We start from the raw sequence: 25429 nt of genomic DNA, 5'->3' as shown, positions 1-25429 counted from the left end.
ATTTGTCATTTAAATGTCAATGAGATTCTTGAGGTATATTGTCATTTTAAGGAGGTTCTTACAAATCATTTCAAAGAAGAAAAGGAATAATATTTATAAGAAGATATTCAAAGAACATGTTATATGCACACCTGAATGATACAGGTAGAACAGACATTTATACAGGGAGAAGTCATAGAACATTCTGACCAGTATGCTAAAAATTTCTAGAGGTAAAATACCCTAAGAAAAGCTTGTTGTCAGACACCTCAGGCTCCTCCCAGGAACCTGAACCTCTCTCAGCCTTATCTGCAGATATATTTGGGATTTTTTTTAAGAGGTAAGCACAACTTGAAGGAAGATTTTGTGGAGTCATCACTTCAACCTGTTGTCATTCAGAAGTAGCTAGTTAATGTTTGAGTTCAACTTAGAAGAGGCAACAAGCCAGGTCTTAGTATCCTGTTCAGGTGTTTCCATCACAGTTATTTCTATGGGGTGTGAACAGATATGCAAGTTCCATAACTGAAAAAACTTTCACTAAAATCTGTGCATGTAATGACCTAAGAAGAGGAGAAACAAAAAGGATTTCCTTTCCTTGGAGCAAGAAGTTTTCAGTCAGTCATATACAGGAGGTGACAAATTGTCTAACAGTGAGATTTGACTCACCAAAGAAGAAATAAATGTCATATTATTTTAATCAAGAACAGTAGACAGACTTTCTCCTGGGTAAGAAAGAAAGCAAATCATTTCAGGGAGAAAGATTACATCTACTTGGATACCCTGTGGAACTTCAAAGGAGGGAGTGGTTATAAAAACTACTACACTCTCTAATGACTGCTGCCTAAGGCATAGAAGATGTGGGAAGGCATGGCCCTTGACAGGTAGGTGTCAGGAAAAGAAAGGAAGGGGACAGAAAAACCTTTCTGATATTACATGAGGAAATTATAGGGAAAAATTAAGCTTATTGTACTTACACAATGTCTCTCATCAACCTTCATTACTGGTTTTTAATTTTATATTTTACAAAGAAATATTCTGTTCGCATATTACCTTAAATTGGATGGAATTAATAGTAGTCCAAGGTAACCAGACAAGCTGAAAATATTTCTTACTGGAAGCTGTGATAAATCTATACCTGGCAATATCAAGAGCTCAAACACCCCAGGATGCTCCAGCATGTCTAAAAGTAAAGAGCATGTTCCCCAGGAAAGCTTCTTCAACAGAAGAGAAAATTCTTACAGTATTAGTCATAGAGCTTCTCTGGCAAGGAGGAAAATATTGAGGTCGTGTCTGAACTTCAGGCAGCACGGATATTGTCATACGGGGCCAGATTCCACCTCTGGGCCAGGAAGACATCATTTCCAACTATAATAAGTAACCTGCTGTGGAGCTACATCTGCATTTTTGCTTGTATGCTGTCTCACACGAGAGAAGACTGAACTGGATGGCACAGAATCTCAGAATCATTAAGGTCAGAAAAGACTTCTAAGATCATCAAGTCCAACGGTTGGCCTAACTTGACTGTGCCTACTAAACCATGTCTCAAAGTGGCATATCTAAATGCTTTTTGGACATCTCCAGGGATGGGGTCTCCACCATTTCCCTGGGCAACTTGTTCCAATGTTTGATCACTTTTTTGATGAAGAAAATTTTTTCTGATATCCAATCTAAACAACCCCTGTCACAACTTGAGGCCATTTCCTCTCATCCTATCACTTGTTACTTGGAAGAATGATGTGACAAGCAGAACTGAAAGAGCAGAAAGAGGCACACAGCAGAGGCACACTGATTTTCTGCATCTTTCAAGGGCCAGTCAAAAGCAGTGAAATGACTCTTTGCTTGTCCTCACATTAAGTCTCCATGCAGATCTCTAGGAGCTGCTCTTCCTTCTTTAGTACAACTGATATTGAACTCTTCTTCTAAGACCTTTCACAACTTTCAGACTCATTATGAACTCTATTTCTCATGTACAATGGGAAAAAATATCCAAAATTTTTATTTTAACATTAATAACTGCAACCCATAGGAAATAGATACTAACTTCTATGTTATGGAAAAGATTGTAAGAATATATATTTCATATTTCTAAGAAGATTAAAACTAGGACCTGCTTTTCAAATGAAAAGCTATCGGATAGTTGCAATGACAACAGAAGTTTCTCGGTTATAATTGGGGGGATTTTTTCTGGACATTTTGAACTCTCATAGTAAAATTGCAAACAGTTGAAATATGTGGGTCGATGCCAGGTCAATTTGTATTGCAAGAGCAAGTAAAACATATCAGGCCAATATGTAATTATCTCTAGAGAAATACTTTGCAGAAATAAACCAGAAATTGCCCTCTGGCAGTGGTATTCAGCTGGCATAGCTGTCATTATCAGAGTATTAATTGCGCTGATGGTAGTCAGTCAAGGAACAGCAGATTTGTGCTCTTTAAAGAGTGCCTCACCTTACTGTTTTCATTAAAAGTAATGTGCAAGCCACATTTGCATTTGTATGCAAGTGTGCAAAATAAATATTAAAAACTCAGTCACTTTGTAAAGGTCCTTATCTATTCTGAGGAGTCTGTGGGTTGCTTTCACTCGTATAATGATCACTGGTGTGCAGAGAGGAGCGTTTCAGTGTACTTAGGTGGTTATAGAAGAAAGCACAAGAGAATTCACTTAGTTGGTTGCTTTGTTATTCCATAAGCTAAAAATGCCATTTCTATGGAACATGAGCTGCCAGCGACTTTCAGTCAGTCAAGGTTAGCAGAAAACAGGATCTGTAATTTGCTTGGAGTAAAACCTACTCTATCGAGTTATCTCCATTATGTGAGAGGTGCAATCATACCAGGAGGGGAAAACAGCTGAATACTACTGAGGATGGGAAAAAAGATACGAAGAAGGAGACAGGATCAAGTAGTTGTAGAGTAAAGCCTGGAGCCAGGGTCATAAAAAGTGGTTGGGAGAGCATGGTACATGTGATGCAAAATAACCAAAATACAGACTGCCTGCTACTGGGGATTTGCAAGAAGATCATTCAACGGAGACTAAAACTTACACAAATGAAATCTGTATTGAATATTTATTGGCACTACAGTCCCTCAGTTCCATGAAAACAAGGTCAGATTTCATTTAGAAATGAATCATAGAATCACAGAATCGTTTGGGTTGGAAGGGACCTTAAAGATCATCTAATTCCAACCCCCCTGTCACGGGCAGGCACACCTCCCACTAGATCAGGCTGTTCAAGACCCCATCCAACCTGGCCTTGAACACTTCCAGGGATGGGGCATCCACAACTTCCCTGGGAAATCTGTTCCAGTGCCTCACCATCCTCATCATGAAGATTTTCTTCCTAATGTCTAGCCTAAATCTTCCTCCCTCCAATTAAAGCCATTCACCCTCATCCTGTGACTACACGTCCTTGTAAAAAGTCCCTCCCCAGCTATCCTGTATGTCCACTTCAGGTGCTGGAAGGCTGCTATAAGGTGTCCCCACAGCCTCCTCTTCAAGCTGAACAACCCCAACTCTCTCAGCCTGTCCTCATAGCAGAAGTGCTCCAGCCCTCTGATCATCTTTGTAGCCCTCCTCTGGACCTGTTCCAACAGTTCCATACCCTTCTTATATTGAAGATTCCAGAAATAGACACAATACTGTAGGTGGGGTCTCAAAAGAGCAGAGTAGAGGGGGAGAATCACCTCCTCGACCTGTTGGCCATGCTTCTTTTGATGCAGCCCGGGACATGGTTGGCCTTATGGGCTGTGAGCACACAATGCCAGCTCATGTCAAGTTTCTCATCAATCAGCACCCTCAAGTCCCTCTCCACAGGGCTGCTCTCAATCACATCATCTTCCAGCCTGTATTGAAATTGCAGATTGCCCTGACTCTGATGTAGGACCTTGCAATTGGTCTTGTTGAGCCTGATGAGGTTCACACAGGCCCACTTCTCCAGCTTTTCCAGGTCCCTCTGGATGACAACCTGTCCTTTTGGTATGACAGCTGCACCACTCAGCTTGGTGTCACCTGCAAACTTGCTGAGGGTGCACTCAATCTTGCTGTCAATATCACTGATGAAGGTATTAAACAGCACTGGTCCCAGTGCGGACCCCTGAGGGACACCACTTGTCACAAATCTCCATCTGGACATTGAGCTGTTGACCACTACTCTTTGAATATGACCGTTCAACCTATTTCTTATCCACTGTACCGTCCACCCATCAAATCCATTACTCCCTAATTTAGAGAGCAGGAAGTTGTGGGGGACCGTGTCAAAGGTTTTACAGAAGTCCAAGTAGATCAGATCCATCAGTTTTCCCATGTCCGCTGCTGAGGTTACCCCATCACAGAAAGCCACTAGGTTGGTCAGGCAGGACTTGCCCCTGGTGAAGCCATGCTGGCTGCCTCTAATCACCTCCCTGTCCTCCACGTGCTTTAGCATAGCTTCTAGGAGGATCTGTTCCATGATCTTCCCAGGCAGAGGTGAGGCTGACAGATCAGTAGTTCCCAGTGTCATCTTTTCTACCCTTTTTAAAACCAGGCACAGTGTTACCCTTCTTCCAGTCACCAAGGACTTCTGCTGACTGTTATTCTCAAATATCATGGAGCGTGGCCTGGCCACCACATCAGCCAATTCCCTCAAGACTCTGGGATGCATCTCATCAAGTCCCATGGACTTATATATGTTCAAGTTCCTCAGGTGGTCATGAACCTGATCTTCTCCTACAATGGGAGGGACTATACTCCCCTGGTTTGCAATATTATGATACTGTTGATGAACTAAGAAAGCTGTGGAGGGAGTCTTTATCAGAGAGTGCAGTGGTAGAATGAGGGAGAATGGCAGTAAGCTGAAAGAGGTGAGATTTATATAGGTATTACTGTAAGGGTGGTGAGAGGATGCCCAGAGACCCCACGGATGCCCCATCCCTGGAAGTGTCCAAGGCCAGGCTGGATGAGGCTATGATCAACCTGATCCAGTAGGAGGTGTCCCTTAGCATAGAATCATTTTATGATTCTGTGATAACTCTGTGAGCACAAAACACCTCTCCAGATGAACTGTTTGTTCTCTCTATACTATTCCAAACATTTTGTTAAGCGATGAATTAATATTTGTTTCAAGTGTTTGTGAATCTCAGAATCAGAGATTCAAGTGTCTATGAATCTCTGTCCAACAGAATTTGTTCATTTATTTCTTAAAACATTTATTCAATAAACTCCACTCACTTTTCCTTTAGTCTAGCTCAAGTGCTTTTTCAGTTTTGCTGAATAAAGATAAATTTCATACAAGAAATTATATACATTCTAATATAAAGCAATCCTAATGATACCATGATATGTTTCATTTTGGATAATTCCATCACTGGGCAAGTGGGAAAACAATTTTTCTTTACAACCGCATGGTAGAGAACACATCAGTATCACTTTTCAAATGCTCATGGACAAGTATACGGTAAATTACCACCTCTGTGCACTGCAGGCAAATTGCAAGGATGCCCCTCTCCTGTTTTACAGACCCGTGGAAGAGTGAGCAGAGTCTAACATTTACAGGTGTGCCAGGGAGCAGTTTCTTTTACTAAAGCTCAATCCACTTCTTGGTGTGAAGTCTTTTTTTCTTTACTATTGTTTAAATAATATATTAATCATTTAGGCTCAAATTAAAGTTGTGCTAGCTCTTACCTAGCACAAAAACAAACCCAAAATTTAAACAAAACTAATTTGGACAAATAATAAGAACTGGTGAAGACAAAATGTCGTATTCACATGGAAGAGTGACCTTTCCTGCATACAGCAGTTACATAGAAAAAACCCCTTGTGATCAGGCAAAGCTGAACAGGCTGCCTAGACTCTGCCATTTCCTGACTTTGGAGTGCTTGGTGCTGCCTTCCTGCATCCATTATTCCAGTACAATTTCTGTTCCAATTTCTGAGAATCATAATATCCATTTGTTATAAAAACACTTTACAAAGCTCGTAGCAAAGGGGTTAAATAATATGAAAAGGCAAAAAATGTTGAATAGCCTCAACTACTCTCTGTCTTCAGTGACCATGGGCTTTTACCAGCACTCTAATGAGGAAATATAAGATAAAGCAATACAATTCCTCATTCATCTGTAAGCACTTCAGCACCAGAAAGACAGAAGTAAATTGAAGGGAGCTCAGACAAAGACAGATGATTAAAGGTCTGAGAGGACTAACTTTTGAGCAAAGATTAAAGGAAGAAAATAATAACATACACTTTCATACCTCCTTTCATTTCAAAGTAAAACAAACATTAAGAACCATATAGTGTTGGCTGAGAAAATTGCAGAAGGCCTCAAAGAGAAGCAAACCAGAAGGTCTGAACTGTGGAAGCACCCAAACAAGCATGTCCATCCCTGTGAATAGCACAGTGCCTTCAGAATCACCAATGTATTCAGGGCACTGTTATTCCATTTTAAAAAGTCCTCTTTATAGGGAAAGGCAATGCAGCTGCACAAGCAAATCTGGAACAATTGCCCAGTGCTAGGAATGAGGCAGAAGCCACTCACACCTACAAGCTTTCTCATTTATTCAAGATACTCAAGAGTGTGATTTAAAGTCAGAAGGGAAAGGTGGTTGGGATTTGCTCCTACTTAGGCATCTTGGTGCCCTCTTTACTACTGGCCTTTCCTCAGCTATGTAAATCAGCATACTGGTAGTCCCAAGACGGGATGAAGTGTATGAGATAGCTTTGGCATCTGCATGATTTTCACATAATGCACCAAATGCATCTCAGTATTTTCATGCACATCCAGAAATTTACCACATGTTGTCTAATGCACTAAGCAGCTGAGATTAATGCACTATTTCTCTTCAACACCAGCTGACTTGTAGATCCACTTTGCATGTACTTAATAGGTGCAAAGGGTTAGGAAGTAGGAATATCAAAAGATGTTTTTTCCAAGTAATATGATGCAAAATGTAGAGAGGTTCAGTTTGGCCTGATGCAGTTTTATAATGCAGCTATATAGTGAGGACAGATTTCCAAGGTAACAAACTCGGGATTCAGAAGACAGAGCATAAAGAAAACTAGAGAAGGAGTGGAGAGAAAAAAAATCTCTTGTATTTATTTTGTATTTAAAAAAATAAGGCGAGGAGGAGGATAGGCTGTATTCCAGTTACAAACAAAAGGATACCAGGCTTTCTGATACCATCTATATTTTATAGAACACAATTAAACTTAAAAGGATAATCTTGTTCATTGCTTAGCCTAAAGTTGTACTGCATGTATCAGCAAATACTGCCTCCCTAGTGACTTGACAGTACACGTGGCCACTCGTAAGACAGCAGTGCAAACCCTTCCATGCACCAAATCTTATCCAAAGTCTACTGAAGTAGCAGATGCCTACCAACCACAGCATGTCTTGACCTCCAGGAAGAGAGTACTTTGTCCTGGCAGCTGTTCCAAAGCCTTCATCTAGAGAGAATTTTCTTGTGACATACATCTTGTTACCTCCCCTGTTCACTCCATGTAGTTGATGTCTGGAGATCATTTAGAAACGGCTGCAGTATTCTGGTATCTGCAGTAATGGTCTATTGCTTCTGCAGATAGCTATACATCCTTGTAGTTAACTGAAAAGACATTAGCAACATAGAATCCCATTACCCAAGAAATTACTTCTCTGTGCGTCATATTTCTGTAGATCCAAACTGGGAACTGGAACGAATATTCTGTAGGATAAAAAGAAAAGGGTGTTCCTTTCTCCTCCTTCTAGAAGTTCTTAACCATGGAATTCATTTTTCCTATGCTATGCCAATGCCCTGACTTGCCTTGCAGTATAACTCCCATCTGTTTTTCCAGGGCATTCAGGGACAAGGTGGAATGGGGGTCTAAGGCAACACGCAAACACAAGCTGTTTCCTTTCTGGGAAATTTGGGGCAGTCTTTTTGTCTATGTGTAGGACAGTGTCTGATGTGTACCTTTTAATGTTGTGTAATCTGGCACAAATGGCTACAGCCTGGTAGAACACTGCGAATCAAAATAAAGTCAATTGTTACAGGCTTTTGTGTCAAGTCCTTTTTTCTAACTACGGGAACATTACGGCATACGTCTAAATGGCATCATTTATATCCTGGGGAGGAGATTATGCTGGGTCAGCTTCAGCCATCTGGTCTGAATTATTAGGCAGGAGTATGGAGGATTGTGTAGGATGTTGTTCAAGAAGGAGAACTGATTCAGGCAGTAGAGGTAGCCGGGAAGAGATCAGAGATCATACCAGCCTTCCAGTAAAGGGTTTTAAAGGCCCTGCCCAGGGAAGCAGTCCAAAGGGAGGGTAAATAACATACTTCACCAAATGCAGCTATGTTTGGTGGGGTTTTAATCAAGTAAAATGTTTCCATACTGAGTAAAATAGCCATTATGAGAGAAAAAATTAAAAGTGCTAAAAGAAAAAAGCATAACTGGAATTTGGATGAGTTTTCGACTAAAGCAGGATTATGGCACAGACCCTATGTGAGAAATGGCAGATGTCCAGTTATCAAGCTGGTGCATAGCTTTATGGTCATGAGGAGCTCAAACCTGCCCCCATTAGCATCCCTCAGTGCAGCAGCAGCCAAAAATTCCTTTCCCATTTCAGCTGTACCTCATCCTTGGGGCTCAAAACACATTTGCCCTGGCTCTGCGCTAATAAAGGTGGTGTCAGATTCAACAACAAAGCAAAAACCTCGAGGCTTATTTATTGGAGTTGGCAGGGGTAACACCAAGATATGTCAAGTCAAAATGAAATTTTGAAGCCCTATGGCAAGGTTTTCAAACATGAACCTTTGGTGCATGAGAAACAAAGATGCCAACCCAATAGCAAGAGTTACCGCAGGAGGAGAGAACAGGTTCTCTATTCCATGCAGGCAGTGAAACGGTGCAGTGTAAGCCAGAGAAGCAATCTTCTGCCAAATGCCTACAGCTGATAAATGTTCCTAAGTCTATTAAAAGCAGCATACTCTGGTAGAACATGTACCAAAGTAGACAGCAAGAAATACGATTTCTGTTATTAGACTGCCTTGAGTCTTGAGCTCAGGCAAAAGCCTTCTATTTGGCACAGATAACCTTTTGAGGTCCTTTCTGACCTATATTATCCAATGATCCTATGATCCTTTGAGCATCTAGGTTGTAAAATCTTTCAGGAAGGAGCCATTACAAAGTAGGTACATTCCTGACCAAAATAATATCCTTTTATCAAAAAAAAGCTCTCAAACACTCTACACAGTGTAATAAACAACTAAATTGTTAGTAATTAATTGCAATAGCTATTTATATGTATTAAAAAAAACATGTTTTTGACTAGTTATGGATGTGCTACACAATAGTATCATGATAGGGGGTTTTGTGCTATATTCAAAATGCAATCGGAGCACTCCCAAACTTCTCAGCTAGAAATATCTTCTTCAAAGGCAACTGTCCAAAATCCAGGGAGAACAGAATATTCAACACAGATTGCTGTGCACAAAGAAGACAAAGTAATTTCTGCAGCCCTCTCCATGCGAGTGATGTTTATGTTCACAAGTGTAAACTAGAAAGAGGTAAGTCAGACAGTGAAGTCAGTATTTAAACCTGTTTGGTGATGACGTTGAGTGTATTACTACCAATTTGCCTATATATTCTAATCTCTTATTCATAAATAAGCAGCACAGTCTGGATTCGAGCATTCACCATTGACAATATGTTACAGTTAACATCTATGGTTGCTAATTGTGTTTCCAATGGAACAAGAAAAGAAACTGCGAGACAGGTTCAATAATGCACAGAAACAGAGTTGAAAGTGGGCACAGTAGATTAAATTAGCAAATGTCACACTTAGTTCTGCTCATTCTATGTCTGAAGCTGGCACTGCAGAAGAGGGATAATGGTTTTCAGCTGAAAGAGAGGACATTCAGACTAGGTATATGGAAAAAAAAATTTTTGTGAGGGTGGTGAGACACTGGAATAGGTTGCTCAGAGAAGTCCTGGATGCTCTGTCTCTGGAGGTATTCTCTGGATGCTCTATCTCTGGAGGTGTTCAAGGCCAGCTTGGAGGAGGCTTTGCGCAACCTGACCCAGTGCAAGGTGTCCCTGCCCATAGCAGGGGGGCTGGAACGGAATGATTTTTTAGGTCCCTTCCTACCCAAACTGTTCTATACCTCTATGACTCTCTGATTGTAAGAGCAGAGCAGCAAACCCCAAATCCCATGGTGAGGTTTCATTTTCAGCATGCTGCCCAGGGCTTGCAGATCAACGCATAATATGCGAGAATCGGAGCAGGGTCATGAGCACATGTTGGCTGCTTTGCACCTCCGGACAACCAGGCATATCATTGAACCTGTTCCAAGATTTCCTTCTGAAATCATGAAAACAGAAAGTGCTGTTAATCTTATTAAGTGTTCAAAAGTCACAGCTAAAGAAGCGCTAAGAGACCAAGGAAAGGTTTCCTGTGCTTCAGAATAGACCTTTCACGAAATGACTTTCCTTTGAAAAACGATGGTTTATATCAAATTCTCTTCCTATAAGCTTAAATACAAACCTTCCACTTTTTTTTTCAGCACTGTGTATTGCTCTGCGTGTGGCAGTTGGAGACTTTAATAGTTATTTACAGACAACAGTAACACCTTTGGGAAGAGGCTTTATTCACTGTGTGGAAAGTTGGATGCAAAGCCATTACTGGAGGTATTTCCCTTTGTTCCCACACAGCAGTTAACAGTTATTACTGTGCATTTCTGATCCTGTCGAAGGATCATGCAGCCCCACTGTGGGTCACTGAAGTTATGAACAGACTTCTATCTGAATGGTTCAAATATGCACTTAAACAACTGTAACAGAGAGTTCAATACCAGGAAACTGTTCAGCTATATCATTTGTTTCTTGTGTAATTTTATTTGTTGCTCTAGATATGATTTCCTTAAATGGGAATGATTAGGAAAATTTGTCCAAATTCGACTGTAAAATACAATATAAACACTGCAGGTATATTTTTATCTCTCAGGCAAGAGTAACAGAAAAAAAACCCAGATCATATATTTCCTCACCTTTTTCTTTAATCTTGGGAAAAAGCAAGCATCAGAGCCAATTTACCAGAGAATATGGAGGGAAATACTGTATACTGGACCAGAACCAGAAAAGGATGCACCATTCTATAACTTTCTAGGTCAGAGTAGATTTATATAGGCTTTTCCACTCAGCTGCACATAAATAGGTTGGAAGTAGGTAAGGTAAATGGAAGATGTAGTGCTTAGAGTAGATGCCATGGGACATGCAGACTTTGGGGTTGTTGCAGATACTCAGTAGCCCAACCAGGGGCTACCTCATCAGATACCTCCCAGCAGCACCGAGATTGCTGAACTCTGAAAACCAGAAAGATCTGCCTCCCCATCTTACTCCTTGAGGTGTATTGCTCCAAGGCACAAGTCAGCAGAAGCAACTGGGGCTGTGCAGAAGGCAAAGGGGTCAAATTATGGCATTTGACCAGACCTGCAGTCCCCAGGTATCAGCCCAGTCTGATAGAACTGGCCACACCACATTTCAGCAGTTCATCCAGGAAGAGCTGAAGCAGCCTTAGGGCAAGCACAGAAATACTGGGGGGAGTTAGGAAGAGAGTTATTAAGTCACCTTAGATTGATCATAGCTGTTCACAGATTCAACTCCCTGACTGTAATCCGTCCTATGCATTCCCTAAATTCTTAGTATTTTCTGGTGAAAGCAATTTGTTTTTGAAAAGACCTAATGTATCACCTTCTCAACGGGAAAAAGAAGGGGAACATGGAGTATGTGTATATGTATATAGAATTATAGAATAGAATCATAGAATCATAGAATGGTTAGGGTTGGAAGGAAACTTAAAGATGATCTAGTTCCAACACCCCTGCCATGGGCAGGGACACCTTAGGTTGCTCAAAGCTTCATCTAACCTGGTCTTGAATACCTCCAGTACTGTGGGGCATCCACAACTTCTCTGGGCAATCTGTGCCAGTCTTCACCATCCTCGCAGTAAAAAAAAAGTCTTCCCGATATCTAATCTAAATCTCCCCTCTTTCAGCTTAAAACTTTCAGCTTAAGTCTCCCCTCTTTTCAGCTTAATAGGATGTTACCCCTCATCCTATTACTGCACTCCCTGATAAAGAGCCCCTCTCCAAAGATATAGATATAGATCTTCTAATCAGACATGGCCATTTTCAGAACAGAGATGAGTTTCTCCTTGCAGGAGAGGGTTCAAACATGCAGCAGTACAGTACCAGCATAAAGAATAGCACAGCTCCAATGCAGGAATGAGGTACCAATATCTTGGCAGGAACCTGAGAGGCTCTTTCACGTTAAACAGTTTAAAATATAGTTGATGCTGCAAAGGCCCTCAAAACAGCATGGTGATGACATTCCTGCAGCCTATCTGACACAGTGCTCTAGCTGCCCTCCCGGGAAGGGAGTGTCTTATGGATACGCCACTTATATCCCAAGGATCTGATCTTTTGAAAGGTAGTTGCATATTTTACTTTCCAACACTTGCAGTCACATGGTGAATTACAGCTGTGCTGTTGCAGCACACTTGATTGCAAACTCAGCACAGGAAACTCTGCAGCACCCTCTTTACACCGTGAATTTCTGCCTTCTTGTTTACCACGTGTTGTTAACAAAGTCATTCCTTCTTTCTCCGAATTAATTTGAAACCTCATACCATGCAGAACTTGTCATTGCAAAGCAGATACCTGCACAGGTCTTGTACTTCAGGGCACATTACATTTCTTCCAACTGCTTCTAAAGGAAAGACACTTGTGTAAGTGATGATGTCCATGCTGAGAATAGGCTGGGCATGCAGTATGTCATGATGAACTGATGTGACCTCCAAGCACAAGAGATGTCACACATTAGTCTCACGCCTTTCCCAGCATTTTCCCTCTTTCACCCCACTGTGTTTATCACTGCGTGCTATCTGGGATCTCAGATACCCAGACCTCGCCTTAAGCAAATGCTTATGAGCTATACTTCAAAAACGAAGTAATGGTAAATTTGTTTATTCTTGTCTAAGGCTTCAGAGAGTGGTCCATTAGGAACCCCAAGAGCAAGAAATTCAAATCAGACACACTTTCCCAAGGTAATGTAAGAGCAATTTTTTGAAAACCCCTTGTCAATCTATAAGGAATTAGCAATAAATGCTTCCTGGCCTTTTTCTTCTCCCTACAAAACATCTTCACCAATCCCTTTTGAATTTCACTTTAAGTATAAAGCTAAAACAAAGCATTAAAACACAACCTTTCTTCCCAGTTCTTTCACCTACCAGAGCAACTCTTTACCTCCTTTAATCTCCTCACTTCAAGGTCATACTTAGGAACATCTTTCCCTCTGCATCTATTTTCACTGCAAACACCCCCCAGTCCTCTAGTGGAACAGTGCATATCTGCTCAGCCCAAGGCTCTGTTTTTTTGTGGGACATCACCCTCTGTACTCAATAACCAACTATTCTGATACCAAAGCACCCAATCTCAGTTTCCTACTGCATGATATCCTATGCCCATCAGGTAACATGAGAGGGACTAAGCCACAACTCAGCCCTGATATTTGGTGAAGTGCTTTGCGAAGTCAAACATACACAACTATGAGCTTGCTGTCTCCATCTTCATCTCACACACACACTCCTGGTGCACCTAGTTGCCTGTCCATATGCCAGGCTAAGCAGGCAGAATGAGCACACCAAAGGACCATGTCCATGCAGTGAGCAAACACAGAGAGCACCACATGAGCTGCACGGAACAGAGGTTTGCAGTGTGGAGTTAAATGCCTATAAATCAGAAGGGTTGTCTCTTACTGCTCAGCTATATTTAATTCTGAAGATGGAAATATTTCAATGTTTGCACTTAAAACAAAGCATGCAAAGGATAGAAGGAGAAGGAATAAAGTTCCAAATAATATAAAAGCAACCTGTCCTATTGATATGTCCCTAAACTGCGGAAAAATCAAGGACATGTGTAGAAAACTGGGTTAACTATATTCCAAGTCTCACTACTTCAGCCGCCTCTTTCTTCCCCTTCATTTTACTAGTGGGAAGTGTAATGTAAGTGGCAAAAACAGGGAAATGAGAACTTTAGACTGCGGATTCTATTTGCAGATTTTCCACTGACTTGCTGTGTGACCTCAGGCAAATCAATCTCTCAGCACTGCAGCTTAACCTTCTGTAAAATTGAGACACGAATGCTTTGACTTCCCCATAGGCTCACAGTGGGGTGTTACACAGCTTAATTAATTAATGTTTGTTAAACACTTTGAATGAATGCTTCTATACAAGCTTAAATTATTACAGGTTGTACTCTGGCTTATGACCTTTGAACAGATTTGCCACAATGTCTAGTGTAAATTTTAAGGTCAGTACTCTGATGTAATAAATTATACTTTAAATTACCCCTTTCACTGGAGTGACTGTGACTTTAGTTGTCTACACTTAACATTTAAAGTCATTGCACTAATTAGTCTAACCTTGTATTACAGGTTTCCATGAACATCAAAAGACTTCATTGGTCATGCTTGAATTTGTTTCACTTTATATTCTCATGGGTCTAGTAACAGCTAAGATCCTTCATGTAAATTCATTGACATTTGCTGGTCTACATCGGAAGAAGAAAATTTCATATCCCTTACGCAAGTCCTTGTAGGTCTAGAATCTTTTCACTGTTCTTGTTATCTTCATTTTAATTTAATTGACTGGTTTATGGTCTTGGTACAAATTCTTTTTAACCTTAGTAATTTAGGTTTTCAGTCAGTATGAACTTATGTATTTGTCCATGATTCATAGAATCATAGAAAGGTTTGGGTTGGAAGGGACATGGAGATCATCCAGTTCCAACCACCAGCCATGGGAAAGGACAACTTCTATTGGATTAGGCTGCTCAAAGCCTCATACAGCTTGGTATTGAACACCTCCAGGGATTTAGAATCCATGACTTTGCTGGGAAACCTCTGCCAGTGCCTCACCACCCTCACAGGAAGAAATTTCTTCCTAATACCACATCTAAATCTTCCCCTCTTTCAGCTTAAAAACATTACCCCTCATCCTGTCCCTGCAATCCCTGATAAAAAGCCCCTCCACAGCTTTCCTGTAGACACCCTTTAAGTACTGGAAGGATGCTATAAGGTCTCCCTATAGCCTTCTTTTCTCTAGGCTGAACAACCCCAACACTCTCAGCCTGTCCTTGTATGGGAGGTGATCCAGCCCTCTGATCTTCTTCATGGACTCCTCTGGACTCTCACCAACAGATCCATGCCCTTCCTGTTCTGAGGACTCCAGAATAGAACTCAGGATTCCAGGTGAAGCCTCATCAAAGCAAAGTAAAGGTGCAGAATCACCTCCTTTGATCTTCACGTTTCTTTTGATGCAATCCAGGATAAGCCTGGCTTTCTGGGCTGCAAGCACACATTGCCAGCTCATGCCAAGTTTCTCCACCAACACACCCAAGTCCTTCTCTTGAGGGCTACTGTCAATCTATTTTCCACCCTGTCTGTAACTGTGCTTGGAATTGCCCTGATCCAGGTGCAGGACTTTGCACTTGGCTTTGTTGAACATCATGAAGTTAGCACAGGCCCACCTCTCAGGTAGAATGATTTGAGTTGGAAGGGACCCTTAAAGATCATCTAGTCCAACTATCCTGCCATGGAGAGGACAAAACATTTTTGCAAGCTGCCTTTTACTGACTTTTCCAAGGAAGTAATTCTGTGATGTGTCCTGAAAAGGACTTTTACCCCCCTAAAGCTACAGTAGGCCACAGGATAGCAGGAGGAAATGTTTTATAAGAAATTATGTTCCCAAATTCACCATTTTTTATACCAAGTGTGATCTTTACAATGGGGAGATTAACATTATGAGCATAGAGCTGTGCTTATTAACAAAATATATTTTTCCAAGTGAAATAATTTGTAAAGTTTTACTGCAGCATCTTTAACATCATCTGATAGCAAAACCCAAGAGAAGCAGAAAAGATATGCTCATTGAAAGGCATTATACAGATGCTAAGGAAGGAAGTGCCCCGCAGCTTATGAATTAGCATGGCATGCCGCAATATCCTATTACAGAAAACAAAGAAAAATATGAGTACAGCTCCATGTGATCGTGGGCTGCTGTCAGAGGAAGATCTCACGTTAACTAAAGGCATAGCAGTTGCTCAGAGCAACCAGCTTAGACACAGAAATGCTAAATCAAGCTGCCTTGGTAGGGGACAGACAAGGCTAGCATCGTCAACCTCCTGACATACAAACAGTTGGAAAATTGAACATAGGTCACAAACCTTGAGGATTTCTATTAAGCCTTTCTATGAACGGAGATGTGTTCTGGAGTTAAATTAAGTTTGTCATATCTTCTGCAAAGACTGGGCTGAATATCATGTATTCTTACAGCTGGAGTAGCAGAGATTAGTTTCACTTATATGTGCTAAAAGCAGAGGGCTGGCAGATATGGCACAGGACATACAGAGAGATGGCCTTTCTGAAGATGCAAATGAAGGTTGGACGGGCATCTAAGATGACTTACATGGAGGGCAGAGGGTGAAGCAGCTGTGTCTGGGAACACAGCCACTTAAGACGCTCTGCCAACTGTGTTGGCTCAACCTCTGTTCATGACAATGGGAGCTGAGACAGAGCATGTGTTAACACCCAAAGGCAGGTGTCCTAACCTGGAACTACATCCCAAACTGAATATCCTTCATGCAAGAAGGCAATACTGAAAACCTGAGCGGACTCTAAGAATTTTGATAGCACTTCTTTCCTTGCAGTCAGAACCCGTTGTTGGACAAAGGTCTGGTAGTTGTATTGGCATTATTTCTCATATTTTTGTTGTTTTGTTTTCTCTGTTAGTAGATAAAGATCTAAGATAGCTTTAGTGTTGTAGGCCTTCTCTTGCTGTAGTTCTGTAGTAAGACAGGATAAGGTTTCTGAAGAACGTGCATTGTTAATCAGCCTTCTGAAAACACCAACTTCTCAGTAAAGAAGGTTGAACAAAGCTAATTTTATGAGTTCTATTTTAAAACAGATTTTGCAGACAACTTCTGAACAAATCATCTGAAGTCACAGTTGGAATCTGAGGACAGTACAGAAAGACAGTACATGTACACCTACAGAAGTCTGCTGCTAATTCTTTTTGCTGTTAAAACAATCCTAAATTGTGGAGTGGAACATGATAAACACTCATAAAACCTGGAAGATAATACACTTTCTTTGAGTATTGTTTCTAGGACAATGCAAATATGGATATTAAAAAAAAATACTTTTTGTCCCCAAGAAAACAAAGCAGACAGACATCAGAAGAACAGTCTTAGCAATGATTCTGTCACTAACTCACTCTATTGTCCTTGGTAATTCACTTAGTATAAGTACTTATTTAGTGCATGTTAAAGTTACGAAGACCAATTTGTCTGTATTTCTATCATGCTTTGATGAAATCAAATATGAAAGGCTAAGATGTCTTATTGTATTCCGTTTGCAATGCTTGCTGTGAGAGAAAGCCAGGAATTGTTCTAATAAGATAATGATACTCTATCAGTTCTTGGAATGATAAATCATGTCAGAAAGTGCAATTTAATTCATTATTTAAAATCATGTCAGGAAGTGAACTTCATTTTTTAAAATTAAGGGGAAATACTTCAAATTGTATCTTGGAAGAGTATCAATAAATACCAATTATTGAAAAGTTCTCTGGAGACAGACAAACAGGACTTGCAAACCTGTCTCCAGACAGCAGCCTCAAATTCACTATGGGTAGGTTAAAAATTTTAAAAGCAACACCAGATTTTTTACTTCTTTGTTGAAACCTACAGCAACAAACATTTTCCAGAAGTATAGAGACAGGGCTGGGAAAGGGATGTAAATTACATACAAATGCCTATGGAGAAACAGAGATATTCCCTGCTGCTAAAATAGTCCTAGCTTCATCCAGTCAAGTTCAATGTTCAGTGCTCACCTCTCAAGTGCTGAGTGACTTTCCTGCCTGGAAAGACCATTCAGAAGGGTGGAGGACAGAGTTACTGTCGTCGACTGCAGTACTAACACGAAGTATATCCTATGTGAGTTTAAGTAGGGTCTAGATGTTCCTGCAAGGCACAAGGCCTCAACACTCTCTGTTACCAGAGGCACTGGTGAAGACTTTCCAGCAGTTCATGGGATCATAGAATCATGAAATCATCAAGGCTGGAAAAAACCTCTAAGGTCATCATATCCAACTGTCAGCCCAACACCACTGTGCCTAGGTGTGTACGTCCTGAAGTGCCACATCTAAAGGTTTTTCAACACCTCCAAGGATGGTGACTCCACCACTTCCTCTAGCAGCCTCTTTCAATGCCTTACCACTCTTTCAGTAAGGAATTTTTTCTTAACAGTCTAAATCTCTTCTGATGCAACCTGAAGTCATTCCATTTCATCCTACCGTTGGTCACTTGGGAGAAGAAACAAACACCCACCTCACTACAGCCTCCTTTCAGGTAGCGTAGAGTAATAAAGTCAGCTTTCTCTTCTCCAGATTAAATAGCCTCAGTTGTCTCAGCCGCTCCTCAGACTTGTGCTCTAAACTCTTCACCAGCTTTGTTGCCCTTCTCGGAACATGCAGTGCTCTACAAGACAGTCTCCTTCTGAACTCTCTGTAGCCTGTCAGACAGGACTATCTGTAGCCTGTCACTGACAGGAATTAATTTCTGAACCTGCTTAAGCTTTAGCTAATATTTCATCTCCTCTTGCCTGTGTAAGTGTTTTCATCTGCTGTCTTGAGAGGAGAAAGGCTAAATGTACTACCATCGACTGGCCATGGGCAGGCACTTCAGGAGACCTTACTGGGCTGATGTGAGCCCTGCCAAGGTGGAAGCAATATTTTTGCACAATGAACTCTGAAGAAAGCCCTTAAGTCTTTTTTGACACTTAAGTCTTTTTTGTGCTGTAGTGTCTCAAAAGGGGGATGTCTCAAAGCCATGCTGTGCAGATAAACTCATGGAAGATTATGGTCTAGAAATGGGACCTAATTTGGATTTAATTCACCTGTTTATAATGCAATGACTTGTCACTTTAACTTGAAGATCTATTAATAAAAGTGAGACTTGCCACATGAAACCAGTGTTTAAGGATGAGTTAGGCTGGAAGAGTGCAGATGTAGTGTTGCCAGCAGGTCTGCAGGTGCTAGTCAGCACTGTAATGGTAAAAGACGGAGTAATCACAAAAACAAGGAGGGAAGGAAAGGAGACTGACATTATTCCTATTACCACCCACCCATGCATAGGAAAACCTGTCCTTGGTTTTGTAAGAAGCTGACTTCCCCCCATGAGACTCTGACAAATTGCAGGATAATGATTCAGGCAGCAAATAATCCATACACATATTTACAAACCCAGAACAGAATAAGTTAGACAACTGGAGAAAACTTAGTGCTCTAACAAGCGATCCAGCAGAGACCTTGGCTGCAAACAATAAAGCTGAAAGATGGCATTATGCCTGTGTATTTAATTTACTTATAATTTCTCTTACTGTTCTGCATTGCAAACAGAGTAGCTGCACAGTGGTAGGAAAGACCATGCCAGGTGGTTACTGGCTCGGAATTACCATTTTGTATATATTATCTACTTGCAAATGCAACGTTAATTAAGGTTCAGAAGCAGGAACTGACAAATAGTGGTCTGCAGGCGTACAAGTTCTTCCGAGTAATGAGAATTTCTTGCACAAAGCAGAAGTGCTACAGTGTTGTGTTCAGTATGGAAATCTGGGACTCTATTCAATGAATGCATGCAGAGTGCGCCACTGTTTATTGAGAAGATGTAATTAAAGTACCCACAAGCCGCCAGTGTGTGGAGACACCTAATGGACATTACAGAAATCAGTGTGTCATGCTGGACTACTATTCGCAGCAGTTTATTGCACAAAAAAAAAATAGCCACAGAAGAAAGCTGATTCTGGTGAGCCAAGCACCAAGTGTCATAATCCCAGTCGTTAAGTCGTAGGCACAAGCTCAACTGATCACCCAGCGAAACCCACATAACTTCTCAGGAGCCTTGACTGATATGACAGAAGAGCAAAGTAGCTGGTAAGCAAATTTCTAAGCCTGAAATCATGTTTACAAAGTCTAACACAAAACCCCATATCTTCCTGGTATGAACCAGGGAAGATCTACACAAAGAGGCTGAAGGAGCTGTCTTGGCTGCCTCGTCCATTGTCCACAAGGAATAGATCCCCTCCTGTTGCCCGGCAGGCATTCATCAGAAGGTACAAACCTCGGACATGCCTGCAGGCTGTGGCCATTTAATCTACATCAGCACAGGTCAGAGCCCTGAGATATTTTGTTAGAATCACATAACTGTGTAGGTTGGAAAAGACGTTTAACACCATCAAGTCCAGCCATAAACAAAACACTGCCAACCCCACCACTAAACCATGTCACGAAGTGCCACATCTACACATTTTTTAACACCCCCACGGGTGAGGACTCCAACACTTCCCTGGGCAGCTTTTTCCAATGCTTTACCTCTCAGTAAAGATTTTTTTTCTAATACCCAATCTAAACCTCTGGTGCAATTTGAGGCCATTTCCTCTTGTCCTATCATTTGTTATGTGACAGAAGAGACCAACACCTACCTCACTACAACCTCCTTTCAGGTTGGCAGCAATAAGGTCTCCCCTCAGCCTCCTCTTCTCCAGAGGCCAGATAGAGAAGGCCAAACTGGAAAGACTGCTGTATTATGCCTAAGAATGGGACTTTTGATGCTTATACGGTACCTCTTCAGGCATCTACAGATTTTAGCAGGGTAAAACAGTCAAGGGCAAGGGGAGAACAGTCTGACACAGAGCAGTGTGTCTGCAGCCACCATCGAGCTGAGGTTACTGAATGATTAATGAAATGATGGATTTATCCTGCTAAGAGAAGGGAACAGCTTGTAGCCCTTAGCGGTGAGAAATTTCAAACTGATAAAAGAAGGGAGGTGGGTTTTGTTGAAGTAAATCATAACCCAACCTAGGCCACTCACTTCCACAGTATATTTGTGAACTTCACCACAGGAGACTGACATAATGAATAACAAGAATAACAGAAACTTTTGCATTTGATTATCATGACATTATCTCCAGGCTCAGCTGTAACAGATATTTGTCCACGTGAGCAATATTATCAGCCTGAACTCATTTTTATGAGACAAAATTCTTAAGTTTTCTACTAGGTGAAGCAAAATAAACTATGGCTTTGGACATAAATGTCAATATTATGGAACATTCTTTGAACTATATTCAGTATTTATGCAAAGAGCTCATGATGCTTAAAGTTATAAAAACAGATAAGAAAATTGTGATTTGTTCTTTGATCAGAATCTTGTTTCACTCTGAGGAAACCCATCATGTTGGGCATCTATACTGATAAGACAGTGGTGTCTGGGTAAAACCACGGAGAATCTTTGTATTATGCCCCCAAGCTAATGCATGCAGAACTGCATTTGTATGCATAGGGATGCAGCTAACCCTGTCACTTGTGAAAGGGCTGCAAAGCTGTTCTACTTAGATTAAAAATAAAAGTGAATAGTCTTCTTATTGCTATATACATTCAGCACGGAAGAACCCATCTATAGAGGAGCAAGAGTGAAAAAAATAAGCATTCATAATGGATTGAAGGCAATCAGACATGGAAAGGGTAACTGAGCATGGAAAGAGCAATTATTTAATTAACACCGGAGTCTGCTTTTCCAAACTGAACTTGAAGTGTCATTGCTACAGCAGTAGCCACGTAAAATCAAAAGTCTTTTTGAATGGAACTAAGACAATTAAATCAAACACTGACAAAAACTGCATAGAGTCAACTGAGGGGATGAGTGGTCACTTCCCTCCTCTTGCTGTTCATCCTGCAGATCTGCATTCATTTCATGTGCGCAAAGTGGCCATTTAATGACCTGTTTGGGACTGGGGAAAAGTGTTTATTAAGAAAAAAAGCAGCATGCTGTAACTTCCTTTCCTTCCTTAGTCATTATTTAAGACTCAATTCAAAATCTCCAAAATTCCTGGTGTTAACATGCCTTTAATATTCCAGATCATGCTCATTATAAATAAGCTTCTTCTAGAATAATGTGATCTAAAAGGCAACCTGTCAAAAAACTGTGTTAAATATAAACTGACAGCATTGGAAACATGCTCAGCTGAAAAAATAGCAATGTACAAGATATTATTAACAGTTCATGATCCTTCACATACACTGTTCATTTATTAGAACCTATGGCCCAAAAGTTGCCATCAATTCATGTTAAGGAAGAGATTTTTCTTTAGCAGCTTGTTCTAAATGTCCTGTCAGTGGCTGTCCATAACTTAAATAGCATTCTGCCACGCTCACATGATATTGTTTTGTTAATAAATACCTGTAAAAAAGTTTTCAGTCTCCCCAAAATCACCGGGAACCAATAGGGGCGAATATTTTTTTGCTTTTTTTTTGCAAACACATGTCCTAATTATGAGTTCTAAGCTGATTGAGGTTTTTTTCAGTTCACTGTGGCAAGTACGTTAATCTTTAATGACCCAAACCCCAGACATTTGAAATGGTGTTTTACAGATATTTCTAAAATATTTTCCTGAAGACAGACCACAAGTACAGCTTCCAAGAGCCAATCACAGAACCAGCTGTCTGGAAAATGGAAACCCATCATCACATGCAATGTTTTCTCACCACAAATGGCACCAAAAATCTAACTGGTGGAATAATGCCGAGAGTAGGAGAAAATAAAAATCAAAAGGATCAAAATCACAGAATCAAAGAATGGTTTGGGTTGGAAGGGACCTCAAAGATCATCTAGTTCCAACCCCCCTGCCATGGGTAGGGACACTTCCCACAGGATCCAGGATCAGGATGCTCAAAGCCTCATCCAACCTGGCCTTGAGCACTTCCAGCAATGAGGCATCCCTGGCTTCTCTGGGACAACTGTTCTAGTACCTCACCACACTCACAGTAAAAAAATTTCTTCCCAATATCTAATCCAAATCTCCCCTCTTTCAGCTTAAAACTGTTACCCCCTTCCCCTCCCTGATAACAACTCCCTCACCATCTTTCCTGCAAGGCTCTTTTAAGTACTGGAAGGTTGCCATAAGGTCTTTCCAAAGCCTTCTCTTCTCCAGGCTGAATAAGCCCAACTATCTCAGTCTGTCCTCATCTGGGAGGTGCTCCAGCCCTCTGATCATCTTTGTGGCCTCCTCTGGACTTGCTCTAAAAAATCCATGTCCTTTTTGTGCTGAGGACCCCAGAACTGAACGTAGGACTCCAGACAGGTCTCACGAGAGCAGAGTAGAGGGGCAGAATCTCTTCCCTCGACCTGGTGATCAGACTTCTTTGGATGCCCTCCCCGAGGATATAGTTGGCTTTCTGGGTTACAAGTACACATTGCCGGCTCATTTTGCACTTCTCATCCACCAGCACTTGCAAGTCCTTCTCTTCAGGGCTACTCTCAATCCATTCTCTGCCTAGCATGTATTTGTGCTTGGGATTGCCCCAGCCCAGTTGCAGGATCTTGCATTTGATTTTGCTTCTCTGCTGCCCTGATGGTGGGATATACAGTTTCCTAAATCTCACAATGCCTGTTTGGCAGGATGGTAGGAATTACATGGTGAATGAGCTGCTTGCCACTTCACAGTGACACAGGGAAACCAGAAACCAGCCAGGTACAAACAGTTGCCCAGAACACTATTAAACAGAACAAAAAGTTGGGAATAAATGCACATGTATGTGCTGCTCAAGCTGTAAAGTGTTAAGGCCTAATCCCATGCAAGCACCTGGTGCATCAGGATCCTGTTTAATTAGTATTTTCTACAAGAAAAAACTTTCTGTCCTGAAAATTCCCAGCAAGTCATTATCCACTATTGACCTCTCCTGGGAAGCTTTCTTTCTGTAAGAAAAAGAGCTTCAGCCATGGTGCTATGAACACATTTGCATAAAGCTATGCATAAAAAAAAATTAGATTAAAAATATGAATAAATAGTTTTGCAGTGATAACTAAACCTTTTAGTTTCTCAGTATTAGAAATTACATCCCTGAAACACTCTGATACAGACTGATTAGTGGATGGTATAAACCCATATATATACATTCTGTCTTTTCTAGAAGCTATTTTCTCTAGCATCTACTAACTTTCTTGCTTTATTTATTTAAGATTAAGTACTTAAGAGTCTAACTCAGATTTTTAAATTTATCACATACACACATACACATACAATCCCCACAGTCTGACACTGGGGGTACAGCTACCGATATTGAGGATTACATCCAAGACAAGTGGTGAATAAGAAAAGGAGCAGTAAAGACTCCCGAGCAACTGGAACTCTCCAGGAAGGCAGAAGGAATCAGAAAATTTAAAGCAAGATTTTGGCAAGCAAAGATGAGAACAGACAGTTATACTTCAATCATAGATGTGCTAGATTTGTCCATTAGCCTGTGACTGAAGCAGAGAAAATAATTTATCAGGATGTGCAGCACAAACATGAATATTGTGCTCTTAGACACAAATGAAGCCATTAAGAGAGGTACATTTCATAACAGAAATCAGAGCAAAGAGGAAACAGTTGAATAATTTATAACAGATTTGATGATGTTGAGGCAAATGTGCAATTTTGGAGGGCTTGCGAAATGCCTAATTCTGGAGATCAGATTGTATTGGGAATAAGAGCCCAAAATCGCGAACAGCGGGGGTAAGGAGTAGGGAGGAGAATGTGAGGGATCTCTTATTCATACTCCAGAAAAAAAGAAACAACATTTCCGAGATTTCAGACCACAAATAATCCCAAGTGCAGGTTTGGAAGGAAAAGAAGACAAAGTGAACAGATTAGAAAAACCTCTCTGGAGAAAGAGACTGCAAATAGAAGGAGTTTGCAAAATCAGTGTAGCAGGCCAAACCCAAACAGACTAAAACCAGTAATAGAATCATGGAATCATTAAGGCTGGAAAAGACTTCTCAGACCATCAAGTCCAACCATGAGCCCAGCACCATCGTCCCTGCTAAACTATGTGCCAAAGTGCCATGTCTACATATTTTTTGAAGACCTTCAGGGCTAAAGACTCCATCACTTCCCTGGGCAGCTTATTTCAATGCTTCACCACTCTTTCAGTAAAGACATTTTTTCTAATATCCAATCTAAACCTTTCCTGCTGAGTCCTAAGCTACATCTGACCTTTGGAAAGACCTTCCACATTTGCAAGAAATAGAAGCCAGAATGCATCATACTAAAAAGAAACAAATTGCTATGATGGCATTTGCATACAATGCCCACAGTGATTATTTGACTGTGGCTGGACAGATTCATGTGATATTTGATATTACAGGAAAGCATCTGAAAAGAAAACGTACTTGCACTGAATACAGACAAGTAACCACAGATGATGCTGTGGAGAAATATTTCTAGTTGTAGGTATATATGAGTCTGACATAAGGATAAGGGAAAATCTTGAAAAGATAAAGTTTATAATTGTTTCAGGGAAAGAGCATATCGATTCAAGGTCTGAAAACACAGCAAATGTTCAGACTCATT

The 25429-nt window shown here is 40.9% G+C and overlaps 1 protein-coding gene across 13 annotated transcripts in view; it reads right to left on the bottom strand.

The window, feature by feature from the left end:
• Positions 1 to 25429, bottom strand: part of DLG2 (discs large MAGUK scaffold protein 2) — a 1074248-nt gene that overhangs the window by 941880 nt on the left and 106939 nt on the right. The gene's annotated exons all lie outside the window — the stretch shown is intronic.

The sequence above is a fragment of the Cuculus canorus genome, chromosome 1, assembly GCF_017976375.1.
Source record: "Cuculus canorus isolate bCucCan1 chromosome 1, bCucCan1.pri, whole genome shotgun sequence".
In the NCBI taxonomy this organism is placed as follows: Eukaryota; Metazoa; Chordata; class Aves; order Cuculiformes; family Cuculidae; genus Cuculus; species Cuculus canorus.
This window is presented reverse-complemented; position numbering and strand designations above follow the sequence as displayed.